The 17,429-nt window shown below is 48.4% G+C and overlaps 1 protein-coding gene across 5 annotated transcripts in view; it reads right to left on the bottom strand.

Annotated features, from left to right (window-relative positions):
* The window catches only part of DLG4 (discs large MAGUK scaffold protein 4), a 170,284-nt gene that overhangs the window by 109,084 nt on the left and 43,771 nt on the right, over positions 1 to 17,429 (bottom strand). The gene's annotated exons all lie outside the window — the stretch shown is intronic.

Raw genomic sequence — 17,429 nt, 5'->3', positions numbered from 1 at the left:
ACACAGGTATATCAGGTAAGAGTGTAGTCAGCACAGGCATTGCTGCGGTACACAGGTATATCAGGTAAGAGTGTAGTCAGCACAGGCAATGGTTCGGTACACAAGTATATCAGGGAGGAGCTCAGTCAGCACAGGCAATGGTTCGGTACACAGGTATATCAGGTAAGAGTGTAGTCAGCACAGGCAATGGTGCGGTACACAGGTATATCAGGTAAGAGTGTAGTCAGCACAGGCAATGGTGCGGTACACAGGTATATCAGGTAAGAGTGTAGTCAGCACAGGCAATGGTTCGGTACACAGGTATATCAGGCAAGAGTGTAGTCAGCACAGGCAATGGTGCGGTACACAGGTATATCAGGTAAGAGTGTAGTCAGTACAGGCAATGGTTCGGTACACAGGTATATCAGGTAAGAGTGTAGTCAGCACAGGCATTGCTGCGGTACACAGGAATATTAGGTAAGAGTGTAGTCAGCACAGGCAATGGTTCGGTACACAAGTATATCAGGGAGGAGCTCAGTCAGCACAGGCAATGGTTCGGTACACAGGTGTATCAGGCAGGAGAGTAGTCAGCACAGGCAATGGTTCGGTACACAGGTATATCAGGTAAGAGTGTAGTCAGCACAGGCAATGGTGCGGTACACAGGTATATCAGGTAAGAGTGTAGTCAGCACAGGCAATGGTGCGGTACACAGGTATATCAGGTAAGAGTGTAGTCAGCACAGGCAATGGTTCGGTACACAAGTATATCAGGGAGGAGCTCAGTCAGCACAGGCAATGGTTCGGTACACAGGTGTATCAGGCAAGAGTGTAGTCAGCACAGGCAATGGTGCGGAACACAGGTATATCAGGTAAGAGTGTAGTCAGCACAGGCAATGGTTCGGTACACAGGTGTATCAGGCAAGAGTGTAGTCAGCACAGGCAATAGTGCGGTACACAGGTATATCAGGGAGGAGCGTAGTCAGCACAGGTAATGGTTCGGTACACAGGTATATCACGCAAGAGCGTAGTCAGCACAGGCAATGGTTCGGTACACAGGTTATATCAGGCAGGAGTGTAGTCAGCACAGGCAATGGTTCGGTCCACAGGTATATCAGGGAGGAGCGTAGTCGGCACAGGCAATGGTTCGGTACACAGGTATATCAGGGAGGAGCGTAGTCAGCACAGGCAATGGTTCGTTACACAGGTATATCAGGCAGGTGAGTAGTCAGCACAGGCAATGGTTCGGTACACACGTATAACCGGCAGGAGAGTAGTCAGCACAGGCAATGGTTCGGTACACAGATATATCAGGTAAGAGTGTAGACAGCACAGGCAATGGTGCGGTACACAGGTATATCAGGTAAGAGTGTAGTCAGCACAGGCAATGGTTCGGTACACAGGTATATCAGGTAAGAGTGTAGTCAGCACAGGCAATGGTTCGGTACACAGGTATATCAGGGAGGAGCGTAGTCAGCACAGGCAATGGTTCGTTACACAGGTATATCAGGCAGGTGAGTAGTCAGCACAGGCAATGGTTCGGTACACAGGTATATCAGGCAGGTGAGTAGTCAGCACAGGCAATGGTTCGGTACACACGTATAACCGGCAGGAGAGTAGTCAGCACAGGCAATGGTTCGGTACACAGATATATCAGGTAAGAGTGCAGACAGCACAGGCATTGCTGCGGTACACAGGTATATCAGGTAAGAGTGTAGTCAGCACAGGAAATGGCTCGGTACACAAGTATATCAGGGAGGAGCTCAGTCAGCACAGGCAATGGTTCGTTACACAGGTATATCAGGTAAGAGTGTAGTCAGCACAGGCAATGGTGCGGTACACAGGTATATCAGGTAAGAGTGTAGTCAGCACAGGCAATGGTTCGGTACACAGGTGTATCAGGCAAGAGTGTAGTCAGCACAGGCAATGGTGCGGTACACAGGTATATCAGGTAAGAGTGTAGTCAGCACAGGCAATGGTGCGGTACACAGGTATATCAGGTAAGAGTGTAGTCAGCACAGGCAATGGTTCGGTCCACAGGTATATCAGGGAGGAGCTCAGTCAGCACAGGCAATGGTTCGGTACACAGGTGTATCAGGCAAGAGTGTAGTCAGCACAGGCAATGGTGCGGTACACAGGTATATCAGGTAAGAGTGTAGTCAGCACAGGCAATGGTTCGGTACACAGGTATATCAGTTAAGAGTGTAGTCAGCACAGGCAATAGTGCGGTACACAGGTATATCAGGGAGGAGCGTAGTCAGCACAGGTAATGGTTCGGTACCCAGGTATATCACGCAAGAGCGTAGTCAGCACAGGCAATGGTTCGGTACACAGGTATATCAGGCAGGAGTGTAGTCAGCACAGGCAATGGTTCGGTCCACAGGTATATCAGGGAGGAGCGTAGTCGGCACAGGCAATGGTTCGGTACACAGGTATATCAGGGAGGAGCGTAGTCAGCACAGGCAATGGTTCGTTACACAGGTATATCAGGCAGGTGAGTAGTCAGCACAGGCAATGGTTCGGTACACACGTATAACCGGCAGGAGAGTAGTCAGCACAGGCAATGGTTCGGTACACAGATATATCAGGTAAGAGTGTAGACAGCACAGGCAATGGTGCGGTACACAGGTATATCAGGTAAGAGTGTAGTCAGCACAGGCAATGGTTCGGTACACAGGTATATCAGGTAAGAGTGTAGTCAGCATAGGCAATGGTTCGGTACACAGGTATATCAGGGAGGAGCGTAGTCAGCACAGGCAATGGTTCGTTACACAGGTATATCAGGCAGGTGAGTAGTCAGCACAGGCAATGGTTCGGTACACACGTATAACCGGCAGGAGAGTAGTCAGCACAGGCAATGGTTCGGTACACAGATATATCAGGTAAGAGTGCAGACAGCACAGGCATTGCTGCGGTACACAGGTATATCAGGTAAGAGTGTAGTCAGCACAGGAAATGGCTCGGTACACAAGTATATCAGGGAGGAGCTCAGTCAGCACAGGCAATGGTTCGGTACACAGGTGTATCAGGTAAGAGTGTAGTCAGCACAGGCAATGGTTCGGTACACACGTATATCAGGCAAGAGTGTAGTCAGCACAGGCAATGGTGCGGTACACAGGTATATCAGGTAAGAGTGTAGTCAGCACAGGCAATGGTGCGGTACACAGGTATATCAGGTAAGAGTGTAGTCAGCACAGGCAATGGTTCGGTCCACAGGTATATCAGGGAGGAGCTCAGTCAGCACAGGCAATGGTTCGGTACACAGGTGTATCAGGCAAGAGTGTAGTCAGCACAGGCAATGGTGCGGTACACAGGTATATCAGGTAAGAGTGTAGTCAGCACAGGCAATGGTTCGGTCCACAGGTATATCAGGGAGGAGCTCAGTCAGCACAGGCAATGGTTCGGTACACAGGTGTATCAGGCAAGAGTGTAGTCAGCACAGGCAATGGTGCGGTACACAGGTATATCAGGTAAGAGTGTAGTCAGCACAGGCAATGGTTCGGTACACAGGTATATCAGGCAAGAGTGTAGTCAGCACAGGCAATGGTGCGGTACACAGGTATATCAGCTAAGAGTGTAGTCAGTACAGGCATTGCTGCGGTACACAGGTATATCAGGTAAGAGTGTAGTCAGCACAGGCAATGGTTCGGTACACAAGTATATCAGGGAGGAGCTCAGTCAGCACAGGCAATGGTTCGGTACACAGGTGTATCAGGCAGGAGAGTAGTCAGCACAGGCAATGGTTCGGTACACAGGTATATCAGGTAAGAGTGTAGTCAGCACAGGCAATGGTGCGGTACACAGGTATATCAGGTAAGAGTGTAGTCAGCACAGGCAATGGTGCGGTACACAGGTATATCAGGTAAGAGTGTAGTCAGCACAGGCAATGGTGCGGTACACAGGTATATCAGGTAAGAGTGTAGTCAGCACAGGCAATGGTTCGGTCCACAGGTATATCAGGGAGGAGCTCAGTCAGCACAGGCAATGGTTCGGTACACAGGTGTATCAGGCAAGAGTGTAGTCAGCACAGGCAATGGTGCGGTACACAGGTATATCAGGTAAGAGTGTAGTCAGCACAGGCAATGGTTCGGTCCACAGGTATATCAGGGAGGAGCTCAGTCAGCACAGGCAATGGTTCGGTACACAGGTGTATCAGGCAAGAGTGTAGTCAGCACAGGCAATGGTGCGGTACACAGGTATATCAGGTAAGAGTGTAGTCAGCACAGGCAATGGTTCGGTACACAGGTATATCAGGCAAGAGTGTAGTCAGCACAGGCAATGGTGCGGTACACAGGTATATCAGGTAAGAGTGTAGTCAGTACAGGCATTGCTGCGGTACACAGGTATATCAGGTAAGAGTGTAGTCAGCACAGGCAATGGTTCGGTACACAGGTATATCAGGCAGGAGTGTAGTCAGCAAAGGCAATGGTTCGGTACACAGGTATATCAGGCAGGAGTGTAGTCAGCACAGGTAATGGTTCGGTACACAGGTATATCAGGTAAGAGTGTAGTCAGCACAGGCAATGGTTCGGTACACAGGTGTATCAGGCAGGAGAGTAGTCAGCACAGGCAATGGTTCGGTACACAGGTATATCAGGTAAGAGTGTAGTCAGCACAGGCAATGGTGCGGTACACAGGTATATCAGGTAAGAGTGTAGTCAGCACAGGCAATGGTGCGGTACACAGGTATATCAGGTAAGAGTGTAGTCAGTACAGGCAATGGTTTGGTACACAGGTATATCAGGTAAGAGTGTAGTCAGCACAGGCATTGCTGCGGTACACAGGTATATCAGGTAAGAGTGTAGTCAGCACAGGCAATGGTTCGGTACACAAGTATATCAGTGAGGAGCTCAGTCAGCACAGGCAATGGTTCGGTACACAGGTGTATCAGGCAGGAGAGTAGTCAGCACAGGCAATGGTTCGGTACACAGGTATATCAGGTAAGAGTGTAGTCAGCACAGGCAATGGTGCGGTACACAGGTATATCAGGTAAGAGTGTAGTCAGCACAGGCAATGGTGCGGTACACAGGTATATCAGGTAAGAGTGTAGTCAGCACAGGCAATGGTTCGGTACACAAGTATATCAGGGAAGAGCTCAGTCAGCACAGGCAATGGTTCGGTACACAGGTGTATCAGGCAAGAGTGTAGTCAGCACAGGCAATGGTGCGGTACACAGGTATATCAGGTAAGAGTGTAGTCAGCACAGGCAATGGTTCGGTACACAGGTATATCAGGTAAGAGCATAGTCAGCACAGGTAATGGTTCGGTACACAGGTCTATCAGGCAGGAGCGTAGTCAGCACAGGCAATGATTCGGTACACAGGTATATCAGGCAGGAACGTAGTCAGCACAGGCAATGGTTCGGTACACAGGTATATCAGGTAAGAGCGTAGTCAGCACAGGTAATGGTTCGGTACACAGGTATATCAGGGAGGAGCGTAGTCAGCACAGGCAATGGTTCGGTACACAGGTATATCAGGTAAGAGCGTAGTCAGCACAGGTAATGGTTCGGTACACAGGTATATAAGGTAAGAGCGTAGTCAGCACAGGCAATGGTTCGGTACACAGGTATATCAGGTAAGAGTGTAGTCAGCACAGGCAATGGTTCGGTACACAGGTATATCAGGGAGGAGCGTAGTCAGCACAGGAAATGGTTCGGTACACAGGTATATCAGGGAGGAGCGTAGTCAGCACAGGTAATGGTTCGGTACGCAAGTATATCAGGCAAGAGTGTAGTCAGCACAGGCAATGGTTGGGTACACAGGTATATCAGGCAAGAGCGTAGTCAGCACAGGTTATGGTTCGGTACACACGTATATCAGGCAGGAGCGTAGTCAGCACAGGCAATGGTTCGGTAAACAGGTATATCAGGCAGGAACGTAGTCAGCACAGGCAATGGTTCGGTACGCAAGTATATCAGGCAAGAGTGTAGTCAGCACAGGCAATGGTTCAGTACACAGGTATATCAGGTAAGAGTGTAGTCAGCACAGGCAATGGTTCGGTACATCAGGTAAGAGTGTAGTCAGCACAGGCAATGGTTCGGTACACAGGTAAATCAGGTAAGAGTGTAGTCAGCACAGGCAATGGTTCGGTACGCAGGTATATCAGGGAGGAGTGTAGTCAGCACAGGCAATGGTTCGGTACACAGATATATCAGGCAGGAGTGTAGTCGGCACAGGCAATGGATCAGTACACAGGTATATCAGGCAAGAGAGTAGTCAGCACAGGCAATGGTTCGGTACGCAGGTATATCAGGTAAGAGTGTAGTCAGCACAGGCAATGGTTCGGTACACAGGTATATCAGGTAAGAGCGTAGTCAGCACAGGCAATGGTTCGGTACACAGGTATATCAGGCAAGAGCGTAGTCAGCACAGGTAATGGTTCGGTACACAGGTATATCACGTAAGAGCGTAGTCAGCACAGCCAATGGTTCGGTCCACAGGTATATCAGGCAGGAGTGTAGTCAGCACAGCCAATGGTTCGGTACACAGGTATATCAGGGAGGAGCGTAGTCAGCACAGGCAATGGTTCGTTACACAGGTATATCAGGCAGGTGAGTAGTCAGCACAGGCAATGGTTCGGTACACACATGTAACCGGCAGGAGAGTAGTCAGCACAGGCAATGGTTCGGTACACAGATATATCAGGTAAGAGTGTAGACAGCACAGGCAATGGTTCGGTACACAGGTATATCAGGCAGGAGTGTAGTCAGCACAGGCAATGGTTCGGTCCACAGGTATATCAGGGAGGAGGGTAGTCGGCACAGGCAATGGTTCGGTACACAGGTATATCAGGGAGGAGCGTAGTCATCACAGGCAATGGTTCGGTACACAGGTATATCAGGGAGGAGTGTAGTCAGCACAGGCAATGGTTCGGTACACAGGTATATCAGGTAAGAGTGTAGACCGCACAGGCAATGGTTCGGTACACAGGTATATCAGGCAGGAGTGTAGTCAGCACAGGCAATGGTTCGGTACACAGGTATATCAGGGAGGAGCGTAGTCAGCACAGGCAATGGTTCGGTACACAGGTATATCAGGTAAGAGTGTAGTCAGCACAGACAATGATTCGGTACACAGGTATATCAGATAAGAGTGTAGTCAGCACAGGCAATAGTGCGGTACACAGGTATATCATGGAGGAGCGTAGTCAGCACAGGCATTGGTTCGGTACACAGGTATATCAGGGAGGAGCGTAGTCAGCACAGGCAATGGTTCGGTACACAGGTATATCAGGTAAGAGTGTAGTCAGCACAGGCAATGGTTCGGTACACAGGTATATCAGGTAAGAGTGTAGTCAGCACAGGCAATAGTGCGGTACACAGGTATATCAGGTAAGAGCGTAGTCAGCACAGGCAATGGTTCGGTACATAGGTATATCAGGTAAGAGTGTAGTCAGCACAGGCAATGGTTCGGTACACAAGTATATCAGGCAAGAGTGTAGTCAGCACAGGTAATGGTTCGGTACACAGGTATATCAGGGAGGAGCGTAGTCAGCACAGGCAATGGTTCGGTACACAGGTATATCAGGCAAGAGTGTAGTCAGCACAGGCAATGGTTCGGTACATAGGTATATCAGGTAAGAGTGTAGTCAGCACAGGCAATGGTTCGTTACACAAGTATATCAGGCAAGAGTGTAGTCAGCACAGGTAATGGTTCGGTACACAGTTATATCTGGAAGGAGCGTAGTCAGCACAGGCAATGGTTCGGTACACAGGTATATCAGGTAAGAGTGTAGTCAGCACAGGCAATGGTTCGGTACATAGGTATATCAGGTAAGAGTGTAGTCAGCACAGGCAATGGTTCGGTACACAAGTATATCAGGCAAGAGTGTAGTCAGCACAGGTAATGGTTTGGTACACAGGTATATCAGGGAGGAGCGTAGTCAGCACAGGCAATGGTTCGGTACGCAGGTATATCAGGCAAGAGAGTAGTCAGCACAGGCAATGGTTCGGTACACAAGTATATCAGGGAGGAGCGTAGTCAGCACAGGCAATGGTTCGGTACGCAGGTATATCAGGTAAGAGTGTAGTCAGCACAGGCAAAGGTTCGGTACACAGGTATATCAGGTAAGAGTGTAGTCAGCACAGGCAAAGGTTCTGTACACAGGTATATCAGGCAAGAGTGTAGTCAGCACAGGCAATGGTTCGGAACACAGGTATATCAGGCAGGAGCGTAGTCAGGACAGGCAATGGTTTGGTACACAAGTATATCAGGCAGGTGAGTAGTCAGCACAGGCAACGGTTCGGTACATCGGTACATAGGTATATCAGGGAGTAGCGTAGTCAGCACAGGCAATGGGGCGGCACACAGGTATATCAGGCAGGAGCGTAGTCAGCACAGGCAATGGTTCGGTACACAGGTATATCAGGCAGGAGTGTAGTCAGCACACTCAATGGTGCGGTACACAGGTATATCAGGGAGGAGCGTAGTCAGCACAGGCAATGGTGCGGTACACAGGTATATTAGGTAAGAGTGTAGTCAGCACAGGCAGTGGTTCGGTACACAGGTATATAAGGTAGAAGCGTAGTCTGCTTAGGTAAGAGCGTAGTCAGCACAGGCAATGGTGCGGTACACAGGTATATCAGGGAGGAGCGTAGTCAGCACAGGCAATGGTTCGGTAAACAGGTATATCAGGCAAGAGTGTAGTCAGCACAGGCAATGGTTCGGTAAACAGGTATATCAGGCAAGAGTGTAGTCAGCACAGGCAATGGTTCGGTACACAGGTATACAAGGCAGGAGAGTAATCAGCACAGGCAATGGTTCGGTACACAGATATTTCAGGTAACAGTGTAGTTAGCACAGGCAATGGTGCGGTACACAGGTATATCAGGCAGGAGTGTAGTCAGCACAGGCAATGGTTCAGTGCACAGGTATATCAGGCAAAAGTGTAGTTAGGATAGGCAATGGTTCGGTACACAGGTATATCAGGCAGGAGAGTAGTCAGCACAGGCAATGGTTCAGTACACAGGTATATCAGGCTGGAGAGTAGTCAGCACAGGCTATGGTTCAGTACACAGGTATCTCAGGTAAGAGTGTAGTCAGCACAGGCAATGGATCGGTACACAGGTATATCAGGCAGGAGCGTAGTCAGCACAGGCAATGGTTCGGTACACAGGTATATCAGGGAGGAGCGTAGTCAGCACAGGCAATGGTTAGGTACACAGGTATATCAGGTAAGAGTGTAGTCAGCACAGGCAATGGTGCGGTACACACGTATATCAGGCAGGAGCGTAGTCAGCACAGGCAATGGTTCGGTACACAGGTATATCAGGCAGGAGTGTAGTCAGCACAGGCAATGGTTCGGTACACAGGTATATCAGGGAGGAGCGTAGTCAGCACAGGTAATGATTCGGTATACACGTATATCAGGCAGGAACGTAGTCAGCACAGGCAATGGTTCTGTACACAGGTATATCAGGCAGGAGTGTAGTCAGCACAGGCAATGGTTCGGTACACAGGTATATCAGGCAGGAACGTAGTCAGCACAGGTAATGGTTCGGTACACAGGTATATCAGGCAGGAGCGTAGTCAGCACAGGCAATGGTTCGGTACACAGGTATATAAGGGAAGAGCGTAGTCCACACAGGCAATGGTTCGGTACACAGGTATACAAGGCAGGAGAGTAGTCAGCACAGGCAATGGTTCGGTACACAGATATTTCAGGTAAGAGTGTAGTTAGCACAGGCAATGGTGCGGTACACAGGTATGTCAGGGAGGAGTGTAATCAGCACAGGTAATGGTTCGGTACACAGGTATATCACGGAGGAGTGTAGTCAGCACAGGCATTGGTTCGGTACACAGGTATTTCAGGGAGGAGTGTAGTCAGCACAGGCAATGGTTTGGTACACAGGTATATCAGGGAGGAGCTTAGTCAGCACAGGCAATGGTTCGGTACACAGGTATATCAGGGAGCAGCGTAGTCAGCACAGGCAATGGTGCGGTACACAGGTATATCAGGGAGGAGCGTAGTCAGCACAGGCAATGGTGCGGTACACAAGTATATCAGGCAAGAGTGTAGTCAGCACAGGCAATGGTTCGGTACACAGATATTTCAGGGAGGAGCGTAGTCAGCACAGGCAATAGTTTGGTACACAGGTATATCAAGGAAGGAGCTTAGTCAGCACAGGCAATGGTTCGGTACACAGGTATGTCAGGGAGAAGCGTAGTCAGCACAGGCAATGGTTCGCTACACAGGTATATCAGGGAGCAGCGTAGTCAGCACAGGTAATGATTCGGTACACAGGTATATCAGGTAAGAGTGTAGTCAGCACAGGCAATGGTTAGGTACACAGGTATATCAGGTAAGAGTGTAGTCAGCACAGGCAATGGTGCGGTACACACGTATATCAGGCAGGAGCGTAGTCAGCACAGGCAATGGTTCGGTACACAGCTATATCAGGCAGGAGTGTAGTCAGCACAGGCAATGGTTCGGTACACAGGTATATCAGGCAGGAACGTAGTCAGCACAGGTAATGGTTCGGTACACAGGTATATCAGGCAGGAGCGTAGTCAGCACAGGCAATGGTTCGGTACACAGGTATATAAGGGAAGAGCGTAGTCCACACAGGCAATGGTTCGGTACACAGGTATACAAGGCAGGAGAGTAGTCAGCACAGGCAATGGTTCGGTACACAGATATTTCAGGTAAGAGTGTAGTTAGCACAGGCAATGGTGCGGTACACAGGTATGTTAGGGAGGAGTGTAATCAGCACAGGTAATGGTTCGGTACACAGGTATATCACGGAGGAGTGTAGTCAGCACAGGTAATGGTTCGGTACACAGGTATACAAGGCAGGAGAGTAGTCAGCACAGGCAATGGTTCGGTACACAGATATTTCAGGTAAGAGTGTAGTTAGCACAGGCAATGGTGCGGTACACAGGTATATCAGGCAGGAACGCAGTCAGCACAGGCAATGGTTCGGTACACAGGTATATCAGGTAAGAGTGTAGTCAGCACAGGCAATGGTTCGGTACACAGGTATACAAGGCAGAAGCGTAGTCAGCTTAGGCAATGGTTCGGTACACAGGTATATCAGGTAAGAGTGTAGTCAGCACAGGCAATGGTTCGGTACACAGGTATACAAGGCAGGAGAGTAGTCAGCACAGGCAATGGTTCGGTACACAAGTATATCAGGCAAGAGTGTAGTCAGGACAGGCAATGGTTCGGTACACAGGTATATCAGGTAAGAGTGTAGTCAGCACAGGCAATGGTGCGGTACACAGCTATATCAGGGAGGAGCGTAGTCAGCACAGGCAATGGTTCGGTACACAGGTATATCAGGGAGGAGCGTAGTCAGCACAGGCAATGGTGCGGTACACATGTATGTTAGGTAAGAGTGTAGTCAGCACAGGCATTGGTTCGGTACACAGGTATTTCAGGGAGGAGCGTAGTCAGCACAGGCAATGGTTTGGTGCACAGGTATATCAGGGAGGAGCTTGGTCAGCACATGCAATGGTTCGGTACACAGGTATACAAGGCAGAAGCGTAGTCAGCTTAGGCAATGGTGCGGTACACAGGTATATCAGGGAGGAACGTAGTCAGCACAGGCAATGGTGCGGTACACAGGTATTTCAGGGAGGAGCGTAGTCAGCACAGGCAATGGTTTGGTACACAGGTATTTCAGGGAGGAGCGTAGTCAGCACAGGCAATGGATTGGTACACAGGTATTTCAGGGAGGAGCGTAGTCAGCACAGGCAATGGTTTGGTACACAGGTATATCAGGGAGGAGCTTAGTCAGCACAGGCAATGGTGCGGTACACAGCTATATCAGGAAGGAGCGTAGTCAGCACAGGCAATGGTTCGGTACACACGTATATCAGGGAAGAGCGTAGTCAGCACAGGCAATGGTTCGGTACACAGGTATATCAGGCAAGAGTGTAGTTAGCACAGGCAATAGTTCGGTACACAGGTATATCAGGGAGCAGCGTAGTCAGCACAGGCAATGGTGCGGTACACAGGTATATTAGGGAGGAGCGTAGTCAGCACAGGCAATGGTTCGGTACACAGGTATGTCAGGGAGAAGCGTAGTCAGCACAGGCAATGGTTCGCTACACAGGTATATCAGGGAGCAGCGTAGTCAGCACAGGTAATGATTCGGTACACAGGTATATCAGGTAAGAGTGTAGTCAGCACAGGCAATGGTTAGGTACACACGTATATCAGGCAGGAGCGTAGTCAGCACAGGCAATGGTTCGGTACACAGGTATATCAGGCAGGAGTGTAGTCAGCACAGGCAATGGTTCGGTACACAGGTATATCAGGGAGGAGCGTAGTCAGCACAGGTAATGATTCGGTATACACGTATATCAGGCAGGAACGTAGTCAGCACAGGCAATGGTTCTGTACACAGGTATATCAGGCAGGAGTGTAGTCAGCACAGGCAATGGTTCGGTACACAGGTATATCAGGCAGGAACGTAGTCAGCACAGGTAATGGTTCGGAACACAGGTATATCAGGCAGGAGCGTAGTCAGCACAGGCAATGGTTCGGTACACAGGTATATAAGGGAAGAGCGTAGTCCGCACAGGCAATGGTTCGGTACACAGGTATACAAGGCAGGAGAGTAGTCAGCACAGGCAATGGTTCGGTACACAGATATTTCAGGTAAGAGTGTAGTTAGCACAGGCAATGGTGCGGTACACAGGTATGTCAGGGAGGAGTGTAATCAGCACAGGTAATGGTTCGGTACACAGGTATATCACGGAGGAGCGTAGTCAGCACAGGTAATGGTTCGGTACACAGGTATACAAGGCAGGAGAGTAGTCAGCACAGGCAATGGTTCGGTATACAGATATTTCAGGTAAGAGTGTAGTTAGCACAGGCAATGGTTCGGTACACAGGTATATCAGGCAGGAACGCAGTCAGCACAGGCAATGGTTCGGTACACAGGTATATCAGGTAAGAGTGTAGTCAGCACAGGCAATGGTTCGGTACACAGGTATATCAGGCAGGAGCGTAGTCAGCACAGGTAATGGTTCGGTACACAGGTATAACAGGCAGGAGAGTAGTCAGGACAGGCAATGGTTTGGTACACAGGTATATCAGGCAGGTGAGTAGTCAGCACAGGCAATGGTTCGGTACACAGGTATATAGGGGAAGAGCGTAGTCCACACAGGCAATGGTTCGGTACACAGGTATACAAGGCAGAAGCGTAGTCAGCTTAGGCAATGGTGCGGTACACAGGTATATCAGGTAAGAGTGTAGTCAGCACAGGCAATGGTTCGGTACACAGGTATACAAGGCAGGAGAGTAGTCAGCACAGGTAATGGTTTGGTACACAGGTATATCAGGGAGGAGCGTAGTCAGCACAGGCAATGGTTCGGTACACAAGTATATCAGGCAAGAGTGTAGTCAGCACAGGCAATGGTTCGGTACACAGGTATATCAGGTAAGAGTGTAGTCAGCACAGGCAATGGTTCGGTACACAGGTATATCAGGTAAGAGAGTAGTCAGCACAGGCAATGGTTCGGTACACAAGTATATCAGGCAGTAGTGTAGTCAGCACAGGCAATGGTTCGTTACACAGGTATATCAGGTAAGAGCGTAGTCAGCACAGGCAATGGTTCGGTACACAAGTATATCAGGCAAGAGTGTAGTCAGCACAGGCAATGGTTCGGTACACAGGTATATCAGGCAAGAGTGTAGTCAGCACAGGCAAAGGTTCGGTACACAGGTATTTGAGGGAGGAGCGTAGTCAGCACAGGCAATGGTTCGGTACACAGGTATATCAGGGAGGAGCTTAGTCAGCACAGGCAATGGTTCGGTTACAGGTATATCAGGGAGGAGCGTAGTCAGCACAGGCAATGGTTCGGTACACAGGTATATCAGGGAGGAGCGTAGTCAGCACAGGTAATGATTCGGTTTACACGTATATCAGGCAGGAACGTAGTCAGCACAGGCAATGGTTCTGTACACAGGTATATCAGGCAGGAGCGTAGTCAGCACAGGCAATGGTTCGGTACACAGGTATATCAGGCAGGAGCGTAGTCAGCACAGGCAATGGTTCGGTACACAAGTATATCAGGCAAGAGTGTAGTCAGCACAGGCAATGGTTCGGTACACAGGTATATCAGGTAAGAGTGTAGTCAGCACAGGCAATGGTTCGGTACACAGGTATATCAGGTAAGAGAGTAGTCAGCACAGGCAATGGTTCGGTACACAAGTATATCAGGCAGGAGTGTAGTCAGCACAGGCAATGGTTCGGTACACAGGTATGTCAGGGAGGAGCTTAGTCAGCACAGGCAATGGTTCGGTACACAGGTATATCAGGGAGGAGCTTAGTCAGCACAGGCAATGGTTCGGTTACAGGTATATCAGGGAGGAGCGTAGTCAGCACAGGCAATGGTTCGGTACACAGGTATATCAGGTAAGAGTGTAGTCAGCACAGGCAAAGGTTCGGTACACAGGTATATCAGGCAGGAGTGTAGTCAGCACAGGCAATGGTTCGGTACACAGGTATATTAGGGAGGAGTGTAGTCAGCACAGGCAATGGTTCGGTACACAGGTATATCAGGCAAGAGTGTAGTCAGCACAGCCAAAGGTTCGGTACACAGGTATTTGAGGGAGGAGCGTAGTCAGCACAGGCAATGGTTCAGTTACAGGTATATCAGGGAGGAGCGTAGTCAGCACAGGCAATGGTTCGGTACACAGGTATATCAGGTAAGAGTGTAGTCAGCACAGGCAAAGGTTCGGTACACAGGTATATCAGGCAGGAGTGTAGTCAGCACAGGCAATGGTTCGGTACACAGGTATATCAGGGAGGAGTGTAGTCAGCACAGGCAATGGTGCGGTACACAGGTATATCAGGGAGGAGTGTAGTCAGCACAGGCAATGTTGCGGTACACAAGTATATCAGGGAGGAGCGTAGTCAGCACAGGCAATGGTTCGCTACACAGGTATATCAGGCAGGAGCGTAGTCAGCACAGGTAATGATTCGGTATAAACGTATATCAGGTAAGAGTGTAGTCAGCACAGGCAATGGTTCGGTACACAGGTATATCAGGTAAGAGTGTAGTCAGCACAGGCAATGGTTCGGTACACAGGTATATCAGGCAGGAGTGTAGTCAGCACAGGCAATGGTTCGGTACACAGGTATTTCAGGTAAGAGTGTAGTCAGCACATGTAATGGTTCGGTTCACAGGTATATTAAGCAGGAGACTTCCAGGGAGGAGAGCATGGAATAGGTACAGAGGACAAGTCCAGAAGTCAGACACACTGCAACATAGTTGCTCTGACATTAAGCAAGTGTCAGAGAGTATAGGAGCAAGTATAATTTTAAGTATAGGAGCAAGAATGGAGATTTTCACCTTTTGTAGTTTCTTCAAAAGCTAAAAACATGTGTCAGAGTACAATGAAGCAGAACGATTACAACCAAGCCTGTAATGACCATTTTATATTATTTAAATTAAACACATATCTGTAATATTGAACTACAAGAAAGTCATATTTAGTATAAGCGTTAGCCCTGTAAAACACATATCTGGAGTCAGCATGAAGCTTCCACCATCTCTGACGGATGCAATCTTGCAAGCAAACACAAGTGCTCAAACAATGGTGCCATGACATCATTTCAACAAACCTAATCACTCGCATAGGGACTAGGAGTTGGTTTTCAGGCTAGATATTCAGGTTAAATGAGGCCCCAAAAACTCTGGTCATTATAATTTTTGCCCATGTGCGTGTTTAGGGAGAGTACTCTAGGATGTGTCCTGCTGTACTTTTTCCTTCTGTCAGATACTTCCAGCAGTATTGGTTGTGGCTGATCTGGATTTTCCAGCTGAATTGTTACAAACAGTAAATGTTCACTGAGAACTTACAGTTTTCATTTCACAACTGTCATCAGATACAGTTTCAGTCCCAGAACAATCAACATTTACATTATTATCATCATCACCACCAGCATCACCCGCAGCAAGAACAACAACACAAAACTTATAATTAATAAGATGGAGCTGCCATCTGTTTTGTCTTGTATGTTTCTCCTAAAGGAAACTATCATGCCTTTCCATATGGTGGAACAGGACAGAAGGTCTGTGCTCTCTTCACTTGTTACACATGCATATTGCAGTGGGGACGGGCCTTTCATATAGCTTGTAGGTGATGGAGAACTAGAAGCCATGACAATGTCTGGTATATAAGTTCCACCACAGTATATATTGGGGTTTTGTTTTGGGATTGGGGTGGGCTATCTGCAAACATGGATTGCAGGACGCTAGCATTCCCTCTTACAATGTACAGACATAACAACAAAAGCTAATCCAGGGACAATGAGGGTCGATAGATGACATGTCTTCATCCTTGTTGAGTCCCTCTGTTACATTCAATGCACTGAGCATATTATTAGGCAAATTTTGACCAAATCTGGACCAAGTTATGAACTGCTGAAATTTGGCTGAACTTCAGGATTGGCCAAATCAATTCACCCATCTCTACTAGAGGAGCAGACAATTACCAATGTCCTTACACCAGGGGGTAAATATATCAAGCTGCGGGTTTGAAAAAGTGGAGATGTTGCCTATAGCAACCAATCAGATTCTAGTTATTTATTTAGTACATTCTTTAAAGTTAAAGCTAGAATCTGATTGGCTGCTATAGGCAACATCTCCACTTTTTCAAATCTGCAGCTTGATAAATTTCCCCCCAGGACCCTCTCAAACTGCCTGCAGCAACAGAGGAGGTTCTGTAGGCCGGTAGTATCTAAAGATAATTCAAATAACATCATAGAACATTACAAAGCCTGCCATGAACAACTGAAAAGACCAATAAGAAGAATGGACCTGACCTCTGTCTGAGAGTTGGGAACACAAGTTCCCTCATACACGTTACAGCTATCCATAAATCAATCTGCACCTTGATTTGCGCAGGTTGGTGGATCCTCCGGAGGATGTGCTCCATGAGCACAGTAGACATTCAACATTATTTCAGTTTTATCATAAATGCTGCTGGATTTAGCCTCCCTCTCGGCATATAGTAAACATGTGAATGACTGGACATCAGGACTGTCTATATTACGTGAGACACGCTGAGACTGACTCATGTTTAGTCCGTAATAGCTCTGCGCATGTCCAGAAACGGACGTTACGCCAATGAGCGCCATTGCATGCAATTCATGGCTGAACGCAGATGAAACTTACGACAGTCTATGACTTGAGAGGTGGAATGGGGAAGGGAAGGGATGCTGGAACCAAAGCCATGTACAGTAAGTAATATTTATATAAATGACTATACTGACAACAGTTGTTATCTTATTTCATGATCAAAAAATGTTGGGTTCCGCTGAGACCTTTTATTGTCCTGACGCATGTGTGTGTACAGCGGTCTGTTCTGTGTGTCTTGGAACGTAACGTTTGGGCAAAGCGCAATTACACACAGATACAAATGGAAGTGTATCCTGAATAATCTGCTCAAGTTTCATGTCCTTTTTTAAAACGCAAATTACATGCAAGTTGCGC

Source organism: Mixophyes fleayi, chromosome 4 (assembly GCF_038048845.1).
Source record: "Mixophyes fleayi isolate aMixFle1 chromosome 4, aMixFle1.hap1, whole genome shotgun sequence".
NCBI lineage: Eukaryota > Metazoa > Chordata > Amphibia > Anura > Limnodynastidae > Mixophyes > Mixophyes fleayi.
The sequence above is the reverse complement of the archived record's forward strand: the minus strand, read 5'-3'. Positions and strand labels throughout refer to the sequence as shown.